The sequence below is a fragment of the Rousettus aegyptiacus genome, unplaced genomic scaffold (assembly GCF_014176215.1).
Source record: "Rousettus aegyptiacus isolate mRouAeg1 unplaced genomic scaffold, mRouAeg1.p scaffold_m13_p_6, whole genome shotgun sequence".
In the NCBI taxonomy this organism is placed as follows: Eukaryota; Metazoa; Chordata; class Mammalia; order Chiroptera; family Pteropodidae; genus Rousettus; species Rousettus aegyptiacus.
The window spans coordinates 25,888,892-25,910,814 of record NW_023416309.1 but is presented as its reverse complement, the minus strand read 5'-3'; positions in this window follow the sequence as shown (position 1 = coordinate 25,910,814).

Sequence of the window (21,923 nt, the reverse complement as noted above, 5' to 3'; positions counted from 1 at the left end):
CTGCATTTCCCTCTCTTTAACATGAGTTTCTTGTTCTGCTTTAATATGGATTCATGTGTTGAGTACTATAAGCCATCAGATAATGGTACTGAGAGTCTTAAGACAAAAGGAAAACTCATAATATGTGTGTCAATTCCAGTCAAGATAAATGGCTGCCTTTTCCAGAGTAGAAAATGTCTGATGTAATTAACTTGCCTCTAAGTAACTGATTGTCCTCCTTTAGAGAGGCACATTTGAAACTTAGCGTTGGTCTCTGTCGCTGTCAGTTGGACATTCAGCAGGTATAGGAAGAAGGGTAGCCTTGGTGATGAAAACCCAGGTCCTCAGGTCTGCACATGACCTTAATTTTCCCAAACTTTTCAAGCACCTGTGGCATTGCCTCAACCACTATATTCCCTTACACAGCTATTCAACCCTAGTTCAACCCCAGGAAAATTTTACCAGTTGCACCACTACAGCGAACTACCAGTATTACATCTATTATAATTAGTGTTATCCTCCTGGACAGCTGAGGATTATGTAATCCAGCTCCAAAATCCCATTTTAGAGTCTGCTTTCTTGGACTACTATTAATATCCACAGTCTAGCTGGGTTTTCCAAGAAACAGGTGAGATTTCCATGTACGAATTTTTTTTTTTTTTTTTTTTTGGGAGGGAGGGCTCTCAGAAACAAAACTTGTGGGCAGTGAAGGAAACAGACTGTAAAGAGGGAAATTGAAATGGGGTACAGTGGCAATAAAGTTCTCAAGTGGAACTCTGGAACTCAGATCACTTTCTAGAGTTTCCCCAATTGGGGTAGGGTCCCAAGCTTTGCTCCCATATTTAACTACTCATTGGATTCACCTTGAGGTGAGTCTGCTATCTTTTGCTGAGGGCAGTTGCCAGAAAGGAGTTCAACTATGAACCACCAGCAGCCAATTCTCCCTATTGCTGGGGAATAAGATCCTTCTCTGGAATGAAAATCTGGGCAGCAAACCACAATATTCATTACACCTCTAAATTGGGGTGGGAGTGGGGGAATAAAATTGAAGGCTTTGGAATTTTGGAAATGTTTATATCTACTTTGTGTAATTATTTTCACTTTCACCCAATCATTTTATTTACACATAGATCTATCTATAATAGGGGTTGGGAAACTTATTTGTAAAGGGCTAGATGTATTAGGCTGTATTGGCCACATACAGTTTTTATTGCATATTCTTCTTCTTGTCTTCTGTTACAGCTCTTAGAAATATATTAAAATTATTCTTAGTTTGCAGACCCTGAAAAAACAGACCATTGCCCAACCTGGCCCCTAGGCCTAGTTTGCCTACCCCTGATCTATGGACCATATAAATCAGTCAGAAATAATTCCTCATCTTCTTTCATTTCTTTAAATAGTACAAAATAATAATATGTAATAATAAAATAAAGATTAATAAATATTTATTATGGCTTTTTATAGGCCAAAATGAAATTTTTGATGTATTATCTCATTTAATTTTCACAACTCTGTAAGGTAACTGATATTATTGTCTCCACTTATAAATGAGAAAATTGAAGCATAGAGGTAGCAACTTGCTCAGGGTTACATAGCTATTAGATAGTGAAGCCAGGATTTCAGTCTAGGCTATCTGATGCCAAAGCCCACAGTCATACCAATTATGTGTGTCCTATATCTTTCCCTTTGTTAGAGAATTAAGGTCATGCTCCTCAGCATGTCCTCAGACTTCTTATAATCTAGAGCCACTGGATCTGTGAAGAGCTCTTGTTCGGTCTTCAAGATGCTGTCTCAAGAATGATCTCTCTACAGTCAGACTCACTTCTTTCCTTTCTTCACCTTTCTACATTCTCACTTCACCATTGTTGATTCCTGTTTATATATTAAAGATCAGCACATGACACTTTTTATGGCAAATATTCCTGACATTTTCACCCTAAATAAAAATATTCCTCTTTATTCCTACTGTTACTTTTTGTACATTTCTTTCTTAGTCCATATAATATTACTTAGTAAGTATCCATGCCCATTTCTGCCTCCATTTCTAGTCTAGGTTTTTTTCAGAATGAAGGTTGCAACCATCAATGTGTTGTTAAATTAATTTAGTGGGTTATCAAAAGCACTTTTTATTGAAATACAAAAGAAAACATCACAAAATATATCTCTATGAATCTTTTAAGTTCTGTGTATGCATGCGTGTGTGTGTGTGTGTGTGTGTGTGTGTTAAGCATGGAGTCAGTTTCTAGCTATTAAAACTATGATTTTTTTAAACTTTCTAAAAATTAAGTTTATTGGGGTAACATTGGTTAATACAATTATATAATTTTCAGGTATATGTTGTAATTTGATATATGTATATTCTATTGTGGGTTTACCACCCAAAGTCCAGTTTCCTTCAGCTACCATGCATTGGATCCCATTTACCCACTTCACCCTCCTCCTAAACCTTATATCTGACCCCCTTTACGGTGTCTACCTCCCCCCTCCTTCTTTACCCCCTACCCTCTGGTAACTACTAGTCTATTGTCCGTGTCTGCAAGTCTCTGTTTGTCCTGTTCATTTGTTACTTTTAGGTTTATATCCCACATGTAAGCGATATCATGTGATTTTCCACTTTTTCTGTCTTGCTTATTTTGCTTAGCATGACTATCTCGAGGTCCATCCATTTTGTTGCAAAAGACAGTATTTCATCTCTTCTTATGGCTGAGTGATATTCCATTGTATATATGTAGCACAGCTTCTTTAGCCAATCTTCTATCATAGGACACTTTGGTTGCTTCCGTGACCTGGTCACTGTGAATAATACTGCTGTGAACATCGGTGTGCAAATATCTTTTTGGATATGAGTGTCCAAGTCTTTGGGGTAAATACCCAGTAGAGGGATTGCTGGATCATATGGTAGATCAATACTTAGTTTTTGGAGGAACCTCAATACTGTTTTCCATAATGGTTGTACCAATTTGCAGTCCCACAGCGGTGTATGAGAAGAAACCCATAATTTTTAAGTATATATTAACCCAAGCCAGCAAAGATTTAAAAAATTTGATCATCACATCTAATTTGATGATTCCAAATCAATTCTAGTTTCATTTTTTTGTTTTTAATTATTAATAAGGATAATTAATTTGTTGCAAGGAAAATACTGATATGTATCATACTTTGTTGAGCATTTTAAAAGTAAAAGCAATTAAAAATAAGCAATTTTTTTCCAAATAACTTAAGGTGCTTGAAAATACTATGGAGTATTGAGGAAAACCGGACCTGAAAATTGTGGATCATGTACCATAAGTTATCTTTGTAGCTGAAATGAAACCAAACTGTTCTCTGTGTCTCTAATCATTGAAAAAAGAAAGTAGAAAGCCTATATTTAAGAGATTACATTAAGTGTAAAATATAAGTATGACATCATTATTTACACAAAGTTAGAGTTTCCTTTAGGGAAACTTTTAAGCAAGGGTGATGCCAAAATTCTGTAATCATCTGTGTCGTCACCCAAATATTTTTATGAGAGATGGATCTCAGAGTAGTTCCAAGTAATCACATTTATGTTCAGTGTAGCTAATGTCCCTTACTAAGTTTCTAAGAGACATCTCAACAGTAATGCAATTACTCACATTAGCTAATCTCTCTGTTTCTTAAGAACCTCCTATTCACTGATGGTGTTTTTAATGGTACTTAAGGTTCATTACTAACATGGCTTTAGCCTTTGTGAAAAAAGAAATTTCAACATTATTTATAATAGGCAACATATGGAAGCAACCTAGGTGTCCATCACTAGGTGTATGGGTAAAGATAATGTGATGTGTACACACACACACACACACACACACACACACACACACAATTAAATATTACTCATCCATAAAAAGAACCCTGCCATTTGTAACGAAATGGATGGACCTAAAGAATATTATGCTAAGTGAAATATATCAGAGAAAGACAAGTACAACATGATTTCACTTACATGTAGAATCAAAAAACACAAAATGAATGAACAAACAAAACAAAACAGATTCATAGATACAGAGAAAAAACTGACAGTTCCTAGAGGGGAGGGGGCAGGGGATGGGTGATAAAGGGAAATAAGATGTACAAACTTCTAAGTGTAAAACAAGCCACGGAGCTGTAGTATATGTCACAGAGAATGTAATCGATAATATTGTATAATTTTGCATGGTGACAGATGGTTATTAGACTTATCATAGTGATCACATTACAAGGTATGTAAATGTCAAATTACTATATTTTATACCTGAAACTAATATAATACTGTACATCAACTATACTTTAGTAAAAAACAATTTTTTTTTAAGAAGAAAAACACCTAAACTTAAACAAAACCTGCCAACTTTCTGCATCCTTTTTCTATCCAGGTAAGGTGCCAAATTTGACCTGTGATTTTAAGATTTTTTTTCAGTTTTAAAGGAAAAATTTCTGATATTCTTTGTTTTTTAAAAAAATTGGCTTTTTAGTTATATAATATAAAATAGTGCTTTTACCCAGTTCAACAGGGAGAAAGTGAAAGTCATTAATAGCCACCATTTTGTTAGTGTTTGTTAGAACCACCTAGAATTTGAGGTAACTCATGACTTAGTCTTGATTATACTTTTAAAGTTTTTGTACACATTACACAATAATAATCATTTTTTTTCTAATGAGAATAAGTTCACTTATAAATGTAGTTAGAGATCTGGAAAACAATAATATACTTTTTAGATTCACCAGATAACAAAAAGAAATTGGGTATATTGATAATATAATGGATACTAGAATCTTGCATGAAAACACAATAACTGATTGACATTTTAGACATGATCTAACTGAACTACCTTGTTTTATAAGTGACAGATTTCATTCCATCAAGGCCAAACAGCCAATAAGAAAATGCCAGGTAAGTGGCCAAAACAAGATAGGACATTCTCAATCTTTTTTTCATTTTTAGCAATTAATTAATATTTAATAATTAATAACTGACATTCTCTTAGATATCTTTCTATGACAAGATCTTCCCATCCATCCACCCAAAGGAAAGCATAGAATTAGGTTATAGGTTTTCTTTACAGACTTACACATATTTTTAATTTTCACAGTGGCTTACAATATTTCGTTGTTGTTTATTTGTTTATTTGTTTTAAGTAACCTCTTTAGTGGACACTATGCAGGTTATAAACATACAGCTCTTTTACTATTCATCTAAGACATAAAATAGGTGCATAATTCAACTCCAGGGAGAAAGATACACAGAGCCAGACTTAATTCCTGGTCCATTAATCCTCATCCCCAACCTTTCTTTCTCTTTTACTCAAGAAAACATATCTGAATGCAAGAAATACAAGTAAAATTATTAAAATGTTAGCCTTTGATTCATTCTATCATAAAAATATGTAATTTCCAAACTTCACTATTCTGTTATTTATAATAAAATATTGAATATACCTTACAACCAATCACAACACATCGGAGTGTTACTGATTATATCTAAAACATTTATCAAAGTTCTTTGTGAACCTGTGTTTGCGTGCGAGTTGGGAGAACTATAAGATTCAGTATTCTCCATTGCTCACGTCAGAGCCAAAATTTTTCCCTTAAATCCATTTTAAGTAATTTTATGCAGGATGGCTGAGAACTAAAACTTCCTTAAGCTATTTTGCTCATAACTCTGACTTTGAAGACTGATAATGTGATTCATTCAGGCTGCTCTACAAACTGAATAACTGCTCAGTGTGCAGGATTAGGAGGTGACACAATATCCTGTGTCAGGGCATAGATCTAATACAGGAGAGGAAGAGCATCAGTGCTTTGATATTGCTGTTAAGAGACTCAGATTTATTATTAAACCCTCCTTGGATAGAAAACTCAATGGCGAATTTATCAAGAAGCCTACATGTGTTCTTATGTGAGTGATTCTCTACATCTCAAATAAGAGTTTCATATAGGAGTCAAAGTTAACCAAGATAAAATATCAAAAATATGAGCATGAGGAAACTATATGTATGAGTAAGTGATGTCATTAGCCTAGAAATAGATCCTTCTAATTAAAATGATCTTCAAACCAGATGGTTTTCCTGATGTAGATTTTTTTCACCTTAATAGTCCTATTTGCATTTTACCTGTCTAAAAGCTTATTTGGTTTTCATTCATACATAACAGAAAATAAATCTGAAAACAATATTTCCTACCTTTTAGAATTATCAACAAAGCTATAAGAAACTTATGCTTCTGCCAGTAAAAGCTTCTTTAACTCTTTTTCGAAATAAACTGGAACATGACACAAAGCAGCTATATGTTTAAACAATACCAAACAGGCCAAGATTCTTACCAAGTAACTATTTCTGGAATTTAGGTTGCAGGACTGAGCTAAGACTAGCTATTCTACTTGTGGCACCTAGAAAGGGAGCAGGTTCTAAGAGAGTGCTGAGGATCTAGCCAAAAAGACTAAGATCAGCCTGCTGGCCAACTTCAGTGACATTGATATGACAAAAGTAGGAACTAGGAGCCAGACAGAAGGTAAAAACAGAATGTAAATAGGGTTGGGAACAAAGCAAGGAAGGTCATAGGCAATCCGTTTTAATGAAAATAAAAGGAATTTAAATTCAGAAAATGTATTGAATTGGCTTAAAGGTATGAGGAAGGCAAGCAAAAACCCAGAAGATAATATTAATATTTTTCTTAGGATACGCTTTGACTTTATGTATAAAATATATAAAATAATATGTATAATTTAAGAACTGTAAAAACACTTATCTTCTTAAAAAACACCTAACTTCTTTGCCAGTTATATTCCTAATACTTTTACATGGTCTTGTTATATTATACTGAAAGGGCAATGTAACATAACCATAGAATCTCATATCTTAGACATGGCTGATTGACCCAGTAGTACAAATTTTACACAAACTCAGGCAAACCATTGTCTAGCCAGCAACCAATGAAAATATCTTTCTCATTAAAGACATTTGCTATATCTCAATTGTACTCAGTGATTAGAAGGTGCAGATCCAAACGTCTATGTAGACTCCAACTTAAACCACCATGTGTCTGATATATTTAGATCACTAAGTAGAAGAAGCCATTCTTCACATAAAGAAAATAGAGAAATAAGACACTAGAGTTCTAAAAAGAGTGAGAGAAACACGGGAAGGCTATCGGACATGGTAACCAATCGTTTAAAAAGTTGCAGCTATAATTTGTACATAACCTGCCTACACCTTTTGTTAGTGAAGTCATCTTATATCAAGCCCGTTCTTCTTCATTTGGGCCAGCCACATTGGGGTTCTTCTATCTTTTGCACCCAAAAAGGCTTTGGTTAGAGGGCATCTTTATTATTGTAATTCTTATAAATTATCTCCACTGTTTTCAGAAGGCCCTGAGTGGACAGAGCAGATATTTAAAAAGAATAAGTCTAAGGGAATGAGCAGAGAAAAAGGATTAGAGAAGATACTAAGAATAAGCTTTGCCACCATTCATATTAACATGGAACTCTGAAATGTTTGTGCCTGTGCATATGCACATTTGCATATAAAAGAGTATAAAATTTCATATATTAATCATGAGAACTAAAATCACTGCAGTTGTTGATGGGCTTAGAGTTAACTTCACTCAGAGCTTGTAATTATTCAAAATGATTTAACATATGTGCTTCCTTTTTCTTTATTTCTTTTTATCTAAATTAACAATGACTATTCTCTATTCTACTCAAAGTTTTGGAAAGCCAGAATGTCTATTTCTTTATGCCATAAGCTGACTTCTAGCTGAGTTATGAGAAAAGTTGAGCAGGTGAAGTGAAAGAAAGAATTTCATTATTTTCATGATGAAAAAGAGAAAATTGGATAATTTTGCTTCTGAACCTTTAGGGGAAAGCGAGTCCAAAAAGAAAATGTGCTGTCTAAAGGAAAAAAAAAATTATCAATGTTTGTTGACTACAACATGCAAAATCTCAAATAAGAAAGAATAACCAGAAATTCTAGTTGATTAATAGGCATTTCCAAGTTTAACATAAGGCCCAAAGATAAGTCCTCTAATAAACATCATAACTGGTATTTGAAAACTATGCAAGGCAAAGCTTTCACCCTTGAAAAAGAGCAAATAGGTAGTAAAGTACAGAGGTTTTTCATGAAGTTGTCTTGTTCTGTTTTATTTATTTGTTTAATTGTGTGTGTGTGTGTGTGTGTGTGTGTGTGTGTGTGTGTATGTTGCTGCTGTTCTTATTTTGTTTTGTTTCAGGGCATAAAGGGAAGGTGTTTGGTAACTTTATGAACTTCTTCCATGGTTATGAAAATATTTAGTTTTATCAATTGTAGATTTAATTATGATTATTTACATTTCCTTAGAAATCATCAATTTTATTCAGACTTCCAAAATTATTTACATATTGCCATTTAGTTATCTTGGTGTCTGTTGTTATTTCCTTTTCTTCCTTTCAAGCTTTGTATACTTCATGCCCTTGGATAGATTAGTAAGTGATTTTAGTTGTTTATTAAAAATATTAGCTCTTATAATGATCAGTTTTTATTTTTTTCTTTTCTAAAATTAAAGTAAATAAGTATATAACATATTAGTTTTAGGTGTGCAATATAATAATTCTATATTTGTAGACATTACAATGCGATCACCACTATAAGTCTATTTAGCATCTGTCACCATATAATAGACCCCTTTTACCCATTTTGCCCACATCTCAAGAAAGTGATTTTAGCTCCCTCAAGGCTATTTATTGCTTATCTACTGGAAAATGGAATAAATGAAAATTAAAAACTATATTTATAAATTTATTAATAATTCTCAATCTGTTACCCATTTTTAACCTTTAAAAAACTTTAAGTTAGTCTCTTAAGGTAAATATTAAATAGCATTAACAAATGTCATTCACAAAAGGAATGTATATATAATTGCATTAAATTCTCATCCAAATAAACTGTCGGGACCCCAGACTAAAGCACGATCCTGTTTGTAATTGATCTATCGTAATTAACAACCTATAAAGCCGCATTTTACAGTAAGCGAAATTGTGAGTTTCATCTCAAGGTTCACAATAATAAAGCTGTTAATACTGATTAACTCACTTATGAATGACATTCCCATTTCTAAGCATCTCTCTGATACCTGAAATGCTTGCCTTACTCCTAAGCCCTAAAACTTATCAATAGGCACAGCCTCACTTAGTTATGTTGTCTGTTACTATTATTAAGGAGCGATAACCAATGTTTAGGTGAATAACTAACAAAGAGTAGGCTCTCTTCACTCACAATGTATTTTGGTAATAAAGCCCTTATGATGAAAGCAATTAGAAAGAGTTTAACTTGCTCCTCAAATGGTAAACTATGGATTTTCAATGAGATAGAGTATATACCTCTGGCTTTACTGGGAAGATGTTGGAATAAAATGAAATTCAAGTTTTTTATTTCTGTTTCAAAAATGCAAGTATAAATTCAGGTAAGCAGAGAGATAAAACCATAGATGATCTGGGTTTTAAGTGGAAAATTCCACTGAGATTTGGATGCCTTTGCATCCCGCCTTCATTGAAAATATCAGAGGCTCCTTCAGTGATGAGCAGGCCATTAAAAATGTTGGTGCGTGGCCTCCATTATAAGGGGATTAGTTCCTATTTGAAAGAAATTCATAGGATTGTAGGATCGGGGCTGGGCTTGGGTGGGGGGAGGAAAAGAAAAGTAATCCGATTTTTAAATCTCATGCTAATATGAAGATAACATCAGAAAATCTGCATAGAGATCTTATGAAATTACTTTCATAATATGTGAACATCATAAATACCACTTCTCTGTCATCATATTCTATAAGGGATTTTTGATTCAGGTATTTTAGATTTCTGCTCTTAGCTGCTAACAGCCTACAAAACATCAGTATGAATTAAACATGGAAGGATCGCACAATTTTAAATCTACAGGGGGAAGCCAAAGAGTTTTAGTTTCATACATGTACAGTTACAATAAAACACATTAGAAAATATTTTTTAAAATAAGAAAGTAGCCTTACAGAATAATCAACACAATGGGATATAATAACTGATTAATAAATGTACCTTCTCAATAGATTTTCTAAATTAGTATAAGAGACAGAGCCTAATTATTATTCAATAAATATGTGCGTGCCCACTGTCACAAAGAAACAATGGGCCCAAAATGGCATCACGAAGCATCATGTCAGTCAGCAAGCTAAGACCTAATACCTAACCTGATTGGAGTTTCAGCCTCTTCCAGAAAGGTCACCTTACCTGCCAATCTGGAATTTCCTGATCAACACTAGTGAGGTAGCCTGCCTAGTAGACCCAATTGTCCCCCAAAATTAGATGACCTTGCCAGAAATAATCCTTTCTTTATTTATGACTTCCTTGTCTTTGAGGAGCTCTTTGGAGTTCCTTTCTACTTGCTCAATGGGATGCTGCCCAATTCACAAATTATTCGATGAAACCAATTATATCTTGAAAATTTACTTGGTTGTATTTTTGTTATTTAACATCATTATGTGTCTGGAAATATACTAGGTGCTGTGGGAGGGAAAAATGAGGACAAAGATGTTTCTGTCTTCATGGAACTTACATTCTAGACTGAGATGATAGATAAGTAACTAGTGACAAAAAAAAAAAAAAAAAAAAAAAAAAAAAAAAAAAAAAAAAAAAAGATGCCCCTATCCTCTGGGGCTCACAACAAAGTTGGGGAGAAAGATATGAAAATAGAGTTACACCAACATAAGAAGAAGCAAAGAAAATGCTGTGGAGATGAATGGTCAAACTTTGGTTATTTATTATCTTGTCCCTATTCAACAGTGGTTTCCTTAAGGGCCAGTCCAAGTTTTAACTAAGTCACATTTTATCAGTGATGCTAGTTATAAATGAGATCAGAAGGAAAAAGCAATGAGAAGGTATGTCAAGCCATTGGAAAGTTGAAATACTCTAGAAGCCTCCCTAGCTATGATTTAGGGTAAGAAACAATCTATTTTTATGAGTATGTATGTATGTATATCAAATTACATAAACAAAACTCTGCTGTTCATGTTACAGGAAAAAAACTCTAAGAAAGGTTTTTCTAACACTGCAAGCTTGGTTCCTTATCTGGACAATTGATGCTCTCCTGTGTTCTTCTCATGTCCTTTGAAGCCTGAAAGTCCAACTCAATATTTTCCCTCTGATTTACCATTAATAATATAGTTACCATCCATAGCTTCTGTGATGACATAATTAAGGGCAATAGTTTTCCCACAATATTATGCAGAATTACAAGGATCCTTTGTAAATGACTCAGAGGTCATGCAAGAAGACCAGCAGAAAGCAGGAGCAATGAGTTACAGCTTGGTCTGTAGTATAAAAATTCCTGGTTGAAAGAACTTCAAAACCCACTGTGAGAAACATAACACAGTATCAGTAACAGCTGCCCCTTCATATTTTAAAATTATTATCAAAATTATCAAAAGCAGTTTCCTGGCACTGTCCCCTGGATCAAACTGAACCTGATGCATCATAAACAAAGATATATTTGAGATCATCAATTTTTACTAGATATTAAACATCTTAAGTTAAATGTGTCTTAGCTCCTGCACTCTAATCTAGTAGACTGAATTTCTCCCTTTAATAGGCCTTTTCTGTGGCCTATAATGACTGATAAAGAGATCATTTTGATATCATAGTTATATAGTTGAGTGTGACATGTAGCAATCATCTGTAGGGCTAGAGAAAAGAAATATAGTATCAATTTAGTTCTTACCATCCAAATGTCCTAATATTTTCATCGGAATTTGAGAAATGACTCAGAAACACTTATTAAGAATTCACTTTCATGTAAAATGGAAAACTGAGGTGATCACGTAGATAAAACAATTTGGGCCACAGATGAATCTCTCTCTTTGCCTTCTCTTGCCCCTGACTAGTTTTTTATTACCCTATTATAACTTCCTACTTGTTTTCTTTTTTCTCTTTCCCTCATTGCCTTTTACCTTTTTGTCTACCTTTCTTGTCATGTGTGTATAGAAAAGGCTTAGGAATTGAAGTCAGCAAAACATGGATTCAAACCGTCTCATCATTTCACAACTGTGTGATTATAAGGAACTTGCTTAACTTCTCTGACTTTTCATCTCTGCCTTCTAAAATGAAGATAACAATATGTGTGTGTATATATATATATATATATATATATATATATATATATATACACACACACACACACACACATACACACACACACACACACATAGGTTTTTGTTAAAATTAAATGATAATAATACTTTTTATGTACCTCACTATTATTTGGGCTATAGTAAATGTTCAGTAAGTAGTATTTATTATTTATCATTTTCATCACTAAGTGTGACTTCTTGTGTTTCTCAAGCATTCTCCTTTCTTCCTCATACTGTATTATATGAAACCACTGTTTCTCACTTCTTTGAAAAAGAAGAGGAAGAAAAGTAGGAGGACTTCCACTGGGTCTCCTGAAGGAGATTCAAGAGGTATGTAGTGCGTGGGCACCACAGCTCATAACTTTCAATGCCACAATTTATATCTAGAACCTATGCACTTAATTCTGTACTACCTTGCCTACAAAAGAATTCTCTCCACGATGTGTCATATATCAGCAGTGGCACAATTCACCATACTTTCAGAGAAAAGGCATTGTTTTTTTGAAAGGTGGGGATGGCAATGTTCAAAGTTGGGTAAATAAACTATTTTATGGCAGCGAGTAAGATACTTAACTGAGCTCTCGCATGGAAAAAGGAAAAGCCAAAGATTTTCTAAACAATAAAGCACTGGATTTGCAGTGATTTACGGACTCAACAACTATATTATCTAGTGGAAGAATTAGAAAGCCCATGACTTCTATCTGTCTCCCTCTCTTACCTCCTACTCTATTGCAAAAATTGAGGAATATTGCAATGAATTGGTTGGGTTACTGGACAACAGTCTCAGTCAGTGGATTTTTAGAAAATTCTTAAAGACAAGATATGGGCATGATCTCTCTTCAAATATACTTTCTTCCTAAAAGATAATTAAATGAGAACAACTCTGGAGTTTTCTCACTTCTAGAAGTCCTTCTCATTTTTTTTTTTAAACTCAGAGTAGACTAGCATGGCTTTGTATTAGCTCATTAGATTTAAGGTCTGATGAAATCCATGAAAGTATTAGGAACAATGTTCATATTGGAGGAAATGAGAAAACAAGGTAGATGATGTAGTATATATTAGTCAATGGGCTCTTTTGCTGGAAGAAATAATTAATAGATTTAAGCAATTCTAGAGGAGAAATCAGTATCAAGAAAGGCTTTGCATCCTACTGGGACATAAAATTTCAGATATGGCCATCAATTTACTCTGGATCAATGCTAACTACAAATGTAGAGCACTTCCTACAAAAAAAAAGGTAGTATCCCCGGACATGGTCCCCAATAAATTCAATATTGAAATGTCAGGACCATAGAGGAGCAAAGAGAAAGAATGGAGGTTTTATGTGCAATAAGAACAGTCAAAGAAATCGAGAGTCCTCAGGAAAGTGTATTGATTGGCAGAGCCTCTATAGCAAACTTTTTAATTTTTCAAAAATACAGTATGTTTTATTTGTCACTTAGAAAAAGGAGACAAATTATATTAGATATAGATTCCCCTCTTCCAGGACATGACAGTGATTTTGCTGCAACTACACTCATGATGAGAGATTAATACCACATAAGTTTAAGGGCATAGGTCTTATACTTTGGAAAACTGGCATAGATTGAACCAAACCTTGACAAAGCCGATTTATTCTTTGTTTTGTTTTCTACCTTATTTCCTTTATATTTAATTTTCTCCCAGATAAATCTCTCTTTTGATCTATGGTTCATAGCAATAACATTGCTCAAGATTAAAATGTTTGTCATATTGTGAGACTTATGCTTTTGCTGGAAAAACACGACTCTGTTAGGAAACTGGTACTGAGACTGATCGTTCCTGCAGTAGGAGTAATTGGTACTACAAGTCGTTCATTCTCTGTTTATTCTTGGTGAAAAACTAAGAAGGAAGAGATGTTAGAACTGAGTGATTCCAATTTGAGAGGTGTTCGATGGTGCTACAGAAACAATTTTAACTCATGTGACAACAACTCAGGCAATAGAGAGTGAAGAAGAGAATCAGATATCCAACTAGCCTCTGGTATATACAGCTGTGTGAACTAAGAGTAATGGTTTTATGTTTATTTTGAGATTTTAATTTTTCTGTACTAATAAATGGATAGGAGATTCTTTACTTACAACTTTAATTTCTGTGAGGAAATAGGTATTGCTTCAATAAAGGGAGTTATATTGTACAAATTTAGGGTATATTATATCATATCATAAATTATATATCACAAAATGGTTATTGATCATATATCACAATACATAAATCATATATCAAATATGGTTATTGAGAATCTGGGCTCTAAAAAAAAAGACAGATCTAGGTTGAATCACAGATTTAACATTTTTTCTATCAGCCTTCTGAATTGGCAACTTAAATCTTCTCAATCTCAATCTCCTTACTTTTATATTGGAATAATTAAACCACACACCTCACAGTGGGTGATGATTAATTTAATGTGTCAACTTGGCTAGGCCATAGTACCCATAGATTTGATAAAAAATTATTGGAGATCATTCTGTGAAGGTACTTTTTAGATGAGATTGACATTAAAAGAGCAGACTTTGAGCAAAGCAGATTACACTCTACAATGTGGATGGGCCTCATTGAATTAGTTGAAAGCCTTGACAGAAAAAGACTAACCTCCCAGGAAGAAGAGGGAATTCTTTCAGAAGACCACCATTGGAATCAACTGCAACTCTTCTTTGAGTCTCCAGTTCATCAGTTTACCCTGCAGATTTTAAATTTACCAAGCCTCCACAATCCTGTGAGCCAATTCCTTAAAAAACATTTCTCTCTTTCTCAATTTCGTATATATATATATATATATGTATATATATATGTATATATGTATGAATATATATATACACACATACATACACACACACACACACACACACATATATATATGTATATGTATATCTATATATAATCTTCTGTTGGTTCTGTTTTTCTGGAGAACCTTGACTAATACATAGTGTTACTGTGAGTATTTAATAAAATAGAACACGAAAAGTGATTAGTGAGTGATCAAGGAGTGCTATCTACCATTTTAGTTGTGATTAATATTTAGACTTTACTATTTTCTGGTGCAAATAGCATAGTGTAATTTGGCAAGTTGGTTTGGAGATGGGATTGGGAAATGAAGGAACTCTAGAATTCATTGAGTTTTTACTCTGTGCCACACTCTGTACTGAGCACTCTCATTCAGATTATGTAATGCAGTCTTCTCTATAACCCTACTGCAGACACTATTATTTTACAGAGAAGGAAGCTGAGGTCCAAAAAGATTAAGCATAATGTTCAAAGTCAACAGAGGTAAATACTAGTAAATCCAAGCTACTAAATCCAGTCAATCTGATCCCAGAGTTTATGTTTTTAAATTATACACAACATTTCTTCAAAATAAAACATAGTTGAATCAAATTCAAGTCAAAAAATAAAAAAATATATTCATTTCTGCTTTAATGTGTAATATGGCCTTGAGTTCAAGCTCATAAAGACTTCGGGGACAACATAAAAGCCATGAGGGACTAAACTGCCCATCCCTAAAGGTTCATGTGCAGAGAGAGTCACCTCGTGAAGGTAGTCAGGACTTCTCTGATGTATCCTGACCTCACTCTCTCATCCTGACCTCAAAAAGGAGAAGTTCACTATGGATTGGATCACTGTCCTTTGCATTTATTCAAAAATGTTAAATATCATGTTCATAAATACTCTCTCTTGTTTCTCTTTTGCTGCAGGAAAATAAGTGGAAATGATTCTCCATCTTAGTTCAGAGAGTCAAGTGAAGGGGAGTGAAATAAATTATTGAAAACTGGGGAAACCATTCCATGTATAAATCTGCCAGCTGCTTCTGAGCTTTAATCAATTGTTTTTATGCCAAAAAGCAGGGCTAGTTAACCAAATTTTCCAAATTTTTTAGAGAAGTCAGAAATATGAAATTTTACAAGCCATATCTGTACTTTTAATGAATAGTATTTAAAAAAAATACATTGAGAGGGCCACCAGAATTGAACGGATTACATCTGCAGGAGAGTTTTGACACAGAGGACCCCAATTTACAAACACTACATATAATTATGAAATGAGATAATTAAAATGGTGAGAAAACAAGCACTCTGGTTTCATTTCAAAAATCAATCACAGATTTACTCTCAGATTGCCTTATGATTTAACGGAGAATGAAGAGAAAGTGATTTATTCCCTACTATCAACTTTTCCAGTTCCTAATCAAAAGTTAGTGATTTTCTCTTTTACAAAGTACCTTTTGGCCTGATCTCTGCAGCTCACAAAGACAAACAATAGATGCAATTACCTGGATAATAAGCAGGACATTCATATAGCATTCAGGACACTCCATTGGCATTTTTATTTCAAAGTAGGCAAATTAATGTATTGGTAAACCAGATAAAGACTGTTCACACTTATCAGGCAGAACCATACAGGCAGTATCCAAATACTTCTATGTTTTTAAAAATCAAATGTAGTATTTCAGTTAGTTAATCTTTGAAAGCACCTTTTGGTTATCGGAGGAGTCTGTGAAGGTTCAAAGCGAAGCAAACTCTTTATCCAATCAATTATTATGTAATCCCCACATTGTCTTATTTTCTGATAACTGAGTAGTCACTGAGAATCAAAAGAAATTTGAATTTTTCTCGAATAATGTAAATGTTTAATTTTAAATTTTTAAAAATCCCATGCATACCACTTCATTAACCAATGACCACCAACCCTGTGATAATTTTAGACTTTTAGTTATTATGTTCTACCAACAAGTACAGGTCTGACCCTGATCAAATTAAAAGTCTTTCAAATCAGTACATTTTGAGATTCCTGTACTACGCAGTGAGCACTTTTTAAAATGTTTTTAAATTTATTTTTATTAAATTTATTTGGGTGACCGGTTAATAAAATGATACAGCTCAATAAAAAGTCATAGGTATATTGCATTGTGTGTTCCCACCCAAAGTCGTTTCCTTCCATCACCCTATATTTGACCCCTTTTACCCTTATCTATCTCCCCCTTCCCTCCTTTCTCTCTGGTAACCATTAAACTGTTGTCTGTGTCTATGATTCCTTATTTGTCTTGTTCATTTGTTGCTTGCAGTTTTATATCCCACATATGAGTGAAATCATATGGTTCTCAACTTTTTCCATCTGAGTTATTTTATTTAGCATGATAATCTCAAGATCTATCCATGTTGTTGCAAATGGAAGTATTTCATCTTTTCTTATGGCTGAGTAATATTCCATTGTATATCTGTGCCACATCTTCTCATACACCACCCAGTGAGCATTTAAATGATGTTCTCTGTTCCAATGAGAATAGTAGGAATCCTGAATCTTTTATCTTGTGAGTGTAAGAGATAAAAGCATTCAATGTAAAATGTAAACAACAACAACAACAACATGTTGCCAAACTCTATGTCTGAGCTAAGCCTCAAGAGAATATTTTGGCCTTGTGACACTTTACCCTGAAAAGTAATTTCACTCTCCATAAATGTTTATACTAAAAAGTCTAGTTTGGGAAATGTAAGTTGTTTTTTATTTTATTTTTTCTGATTTCCTATAACTTTCAAATGACAGAACATTGGTCAGTGATAGAAGAGCTCTAAGAGTTTCTCTTTTCAGGCACATACCCCGAGAAGTATGCCATGCAAAACTTAAAGATGCTGACAGCCCTAAACACATGTTGACCTCTCTTGGATGAAGATCTTACATTCATATCTTATTCCTATTTTTAATGTAATGCTGAAATGTAATCATTCATTTAGAACTAGGTGGAGGTCATGCTGAATGCTGGAAAGTCAAAAAAGGCTATTTTTTCCAAACGACATGTTTTTGAGATTGATTAACCAGATGGACAGCCAGAGAATACTAAATGTGGCACAGATGTGATTTTGGTTAGTGCTTTCCTGAGGTACAATAAAGGATTCATTACCAAAGACTTTTACAGAGAAAGGTTCTAGTGAAATTTAATGAAAAAAGCAGAAAGTAGATAGCTAATTCAAAGATAATAGAAAAGAATTTTTCTTGAAATGGAAAAATTTGCTCTCTCTGGGTATATTTTAATGGTTAAGGCCAGTATGTTCTGGCAAGCTATGAAATGGCAATGCATGTACTTAGAGTTACATTTAATTGGAAGCTTTTGTACTTCCCGTCACTGAATGACAGGTTCAATCGATTTTTTCTCATTGAACTCACTAATTGCCGGACACAACTGTCTTAAATTGACTGGTAATTCAACCTATGCCTATATAACTCTAAAATAACAGATCAACCCGAGGAAAAAAAATAACAATAAAGCAGATTGGATTCACACAAATTTAGCTGATTGACAGAACTTTCCACCTTTTAACCCACAACTTCTGTGTTAGAAATAAACAGCCTCAGCTTAGCAGCAATTCTGTCAAACCCTAAAACCTACACACAGAGACTAATTGACCTCATTCCCCATCATTAAATTTTAGCCTTTCCATTTTTGCCTTTGGGGAATTAATATTATTACATTTGCCTCCTCCATACTAAACAGTGAGCTTGGCCAGCCTAAAGCAAAATAATAAAATAAAATCTGCTTTCAGGATGCTCCAAATCCCCTAATCAAAGGATTTCTGCTTCTTGATAAAATTTCTATCATCTTCATATTCTCCTAACATTCTCTGGATAACCTGTGGATTTCTGTGCACATCATACTCAAACATGTCTCTCCCAAAAGCACTTGACTTCCCAAGTTCTCCTCAGCTTGAATCCTAGTGCTTTACTGATGGCTTTTGATAATGCAGTAAACTACTTGAGGATTATGAAGCTAAAGGCTGCTAATGAATTACATTCCATGTAACTGTTGCAAAGCTTAGAAGACTTTGGCACAGAATTGTAGGTGAAGAGACTCTCAGAACTCCCTTTAAAGTGAAAAGGGCAAAGGGTTTGGAAACCCAGAGCTCTTTCAGTGCTCCTAAAATGGCAGGTTGTAAGATGTTTGCACATGTGAGGCTAATTCTGAAGACCTCATTTTATGCTTAAGAAGTTACAACAGTCACTCCAAGGATAGAATTCTGCAGCTTTTCAGACTTAAGAGGCTCATGGCTGTTACCCACCTCCAGGGATACTGACTCACTATATCCAGGATAGATCTAGGAATCTTTATTTCTCAGAAATCGTACAAGTAAGTATGAGGCACAGCCAAAGTTTAATGCCATATGACTAATTTCTGGTCATTAGATGATTACCCAGAACCTCAAAAAATTATACAAGTGAAAGAAGCCAGTCACAAAAAAACATATGATTCCATTTATAAAAAATGTAATAGGCAAATCTATACAGATGGACCGATTAGTGGTTGATAAGAATGAAGGGGAGCAGGAAATGGGGAATAGAGTGGTGATAACTAAATGGTACAGAGTTTCTTTTTGAGAATATCCTAAAATTGACTGTGGCAATGTTTGCACACATGCGCGAATATACCACTGACTGGTACACAGTAAATGGGTGAGTTTTACGATATGTTAGTTATATCCCAATAAAACCGTTATAAAAAAAAAATATTGAGATATGCAATGAAACATGAATCTCTCCACAGTTGTGAGAAAAAAGTACATCACCCTTTGCAAACTTACAAAAAATTTCAGCACCAAAAATGCTGTCAGATTTTTAAACCCAAATTTTATTTTTCTTATAACACTCACCATTGGTGACTTGGTGATTGAAACCCTGTAGAGGCTCTACTCCATTACTGACATGCAGTGACAGTTCTCAAAAAAGCATCAGGACTAAGCTATCAATAATGTACAAGAAAGTTCCCTGTAGATGGCAGAGTTGATATCATTTTTGATGACAATGTGCTGTCTGGTTTTTATCTGTGTGGATGATTATTTAATTAAGAACATATTATTTCTGTCAGGGCAAAGTTGCTTTCCTGGCCACCCACCAAATCTTAACAAGAACACTCTGTCATCCACTATTCAAAGCCAATGCAATAATCTGTCAGCCTTGAGGGAAAAGTAGTTACTCTCACTCAGGCAGAATTAAGTTTTTATTTTCTATAGCCATGGTCCATTCAACAATGCTTGAAGCAATTGAGACCAGTGAGAAAAGGTGTGATCCTCTAAACATGTTTTATTAAAAATAGATTTAATAAATGTTTTTGAATGAATAGATAAGATAAATAAGGAGACACATAAAAACTTTATATTTATTTTGGCAACTATTACTCATTAAAATTAAGCAAGGCAGTTTTAGGATCATATTTTAAGATGATATGAATAATTCTGATTTAAATATTATTGAAATGAATGGTATACACTAATAACTGTTAAATATATAAATGTCAATTAATTTTTATGTATATTGAGATTTGAGATTACATCCACACCCAATAAATCTTAGAAAATAAATCAGAACACGTTTTAACTGCTTCATCAACGCTATTTCCCTTTACTAAAATTAGATTATATACATTTATTTTTTGTAGAAGGAAATTGAATCAAATCTCTCATTTCCTAGGTAAGAAAATGAAGGCCAGAGACATGAATATACTTGCCCAATGTCCCACAGTCAGGAAGTTGTAATGCTGAAACCAGATCCAGGATTCTAGAGTGGAAACCTCACCTAGAGATACAAGTCCAGTTCAGACCTTAAGGCACCACTCACAGTTTGATCTGGCTTCCAGCTACATTGTATTATTCAGCGTAGGCTGCCATGACAAAAACATTATAAACTGGGTAGCCTAAACAACTGAAATTTGTTTCTTGTATGTCTGGAACCTAGAAAGTTCAAGATCAAGGTGTTGGTTAATTTGGTTCCTGTTAAGAACTCTCTTCCTGACTTACCGATGCCTGTCTTCTCACTATAGTCTCTCATGGCCTTTCCTCGATGTGAAGAGAAAGAGAGAGAGGGAGAGAGAGAGAGAGAGAGAGAGAGAGAGAGAGAGAGAGAGAGAGAGAGAGAAGGGAGAGAAATCTTTCTTTCTCTTTTAATAAGGCCACCAATCCTATTGGATAGGGACTTTGTTTTGATTTCATTTGGCCTCAATTCTCTCCTAAAAGCCCTATTCCAAAATACAATCATATTGCAGGTTAAAGCTTCGACATATGAATGTGAGGGGACACAATTCACTCCATAGTATGCATCGAACTCATACATCATGATTCAAGGAAACAGGCTACAATGGCCAGACTGCCATGTTGCCTCTGATCTTATTAGTAAGCTTGGTAAACTGAGAATAGTATTTCCTTTTCTATCCATTCTCAAGTTTCAACAATTCACTCATTCAACAAAAATTTACTACCTATTATGGACCAAGCACTCTGGCAGACCCTTGAGATACAAAATATACAAGCATACTTCTTGTCTTCAGAGTAGGTTGGTTCAGCTTCACTAGTTATCAAGAAATGCATCAATAATCACAATTACTTAACCATCGAATTAACGCAAATTTGTCAAACTGTTTTAAACACAGTGAACCAGACATTCTTCATAAATTCCTGATCTCTTAAAAATGAGCATAACCTATCAACATGTGTTTATCAATTACTATGTGAAAGATCCTTTTGAACTTTACATATATATGTATATATATATGTATATATATGATTCCTTTAATCTTCGCTACAATATGAGATAGTATTTTCACTCCTCAGTTGAAGAAAACAAAACAGAGATGAGAGAGGATCTGTCTAAGGAGGCACAGTGGTCATTGTGCTGCCCCTCACAACTGTATGGCCTGCCCCCAGTTTCTGAGACATAAGTGCGCGCGCGCGCACACACACGAGCACTCTATCTTATATCCTAACTTTTAAAAAACAACTTTGTGGCTACACATACTATTTTTACCAACGTGCCTCAGTGTGACT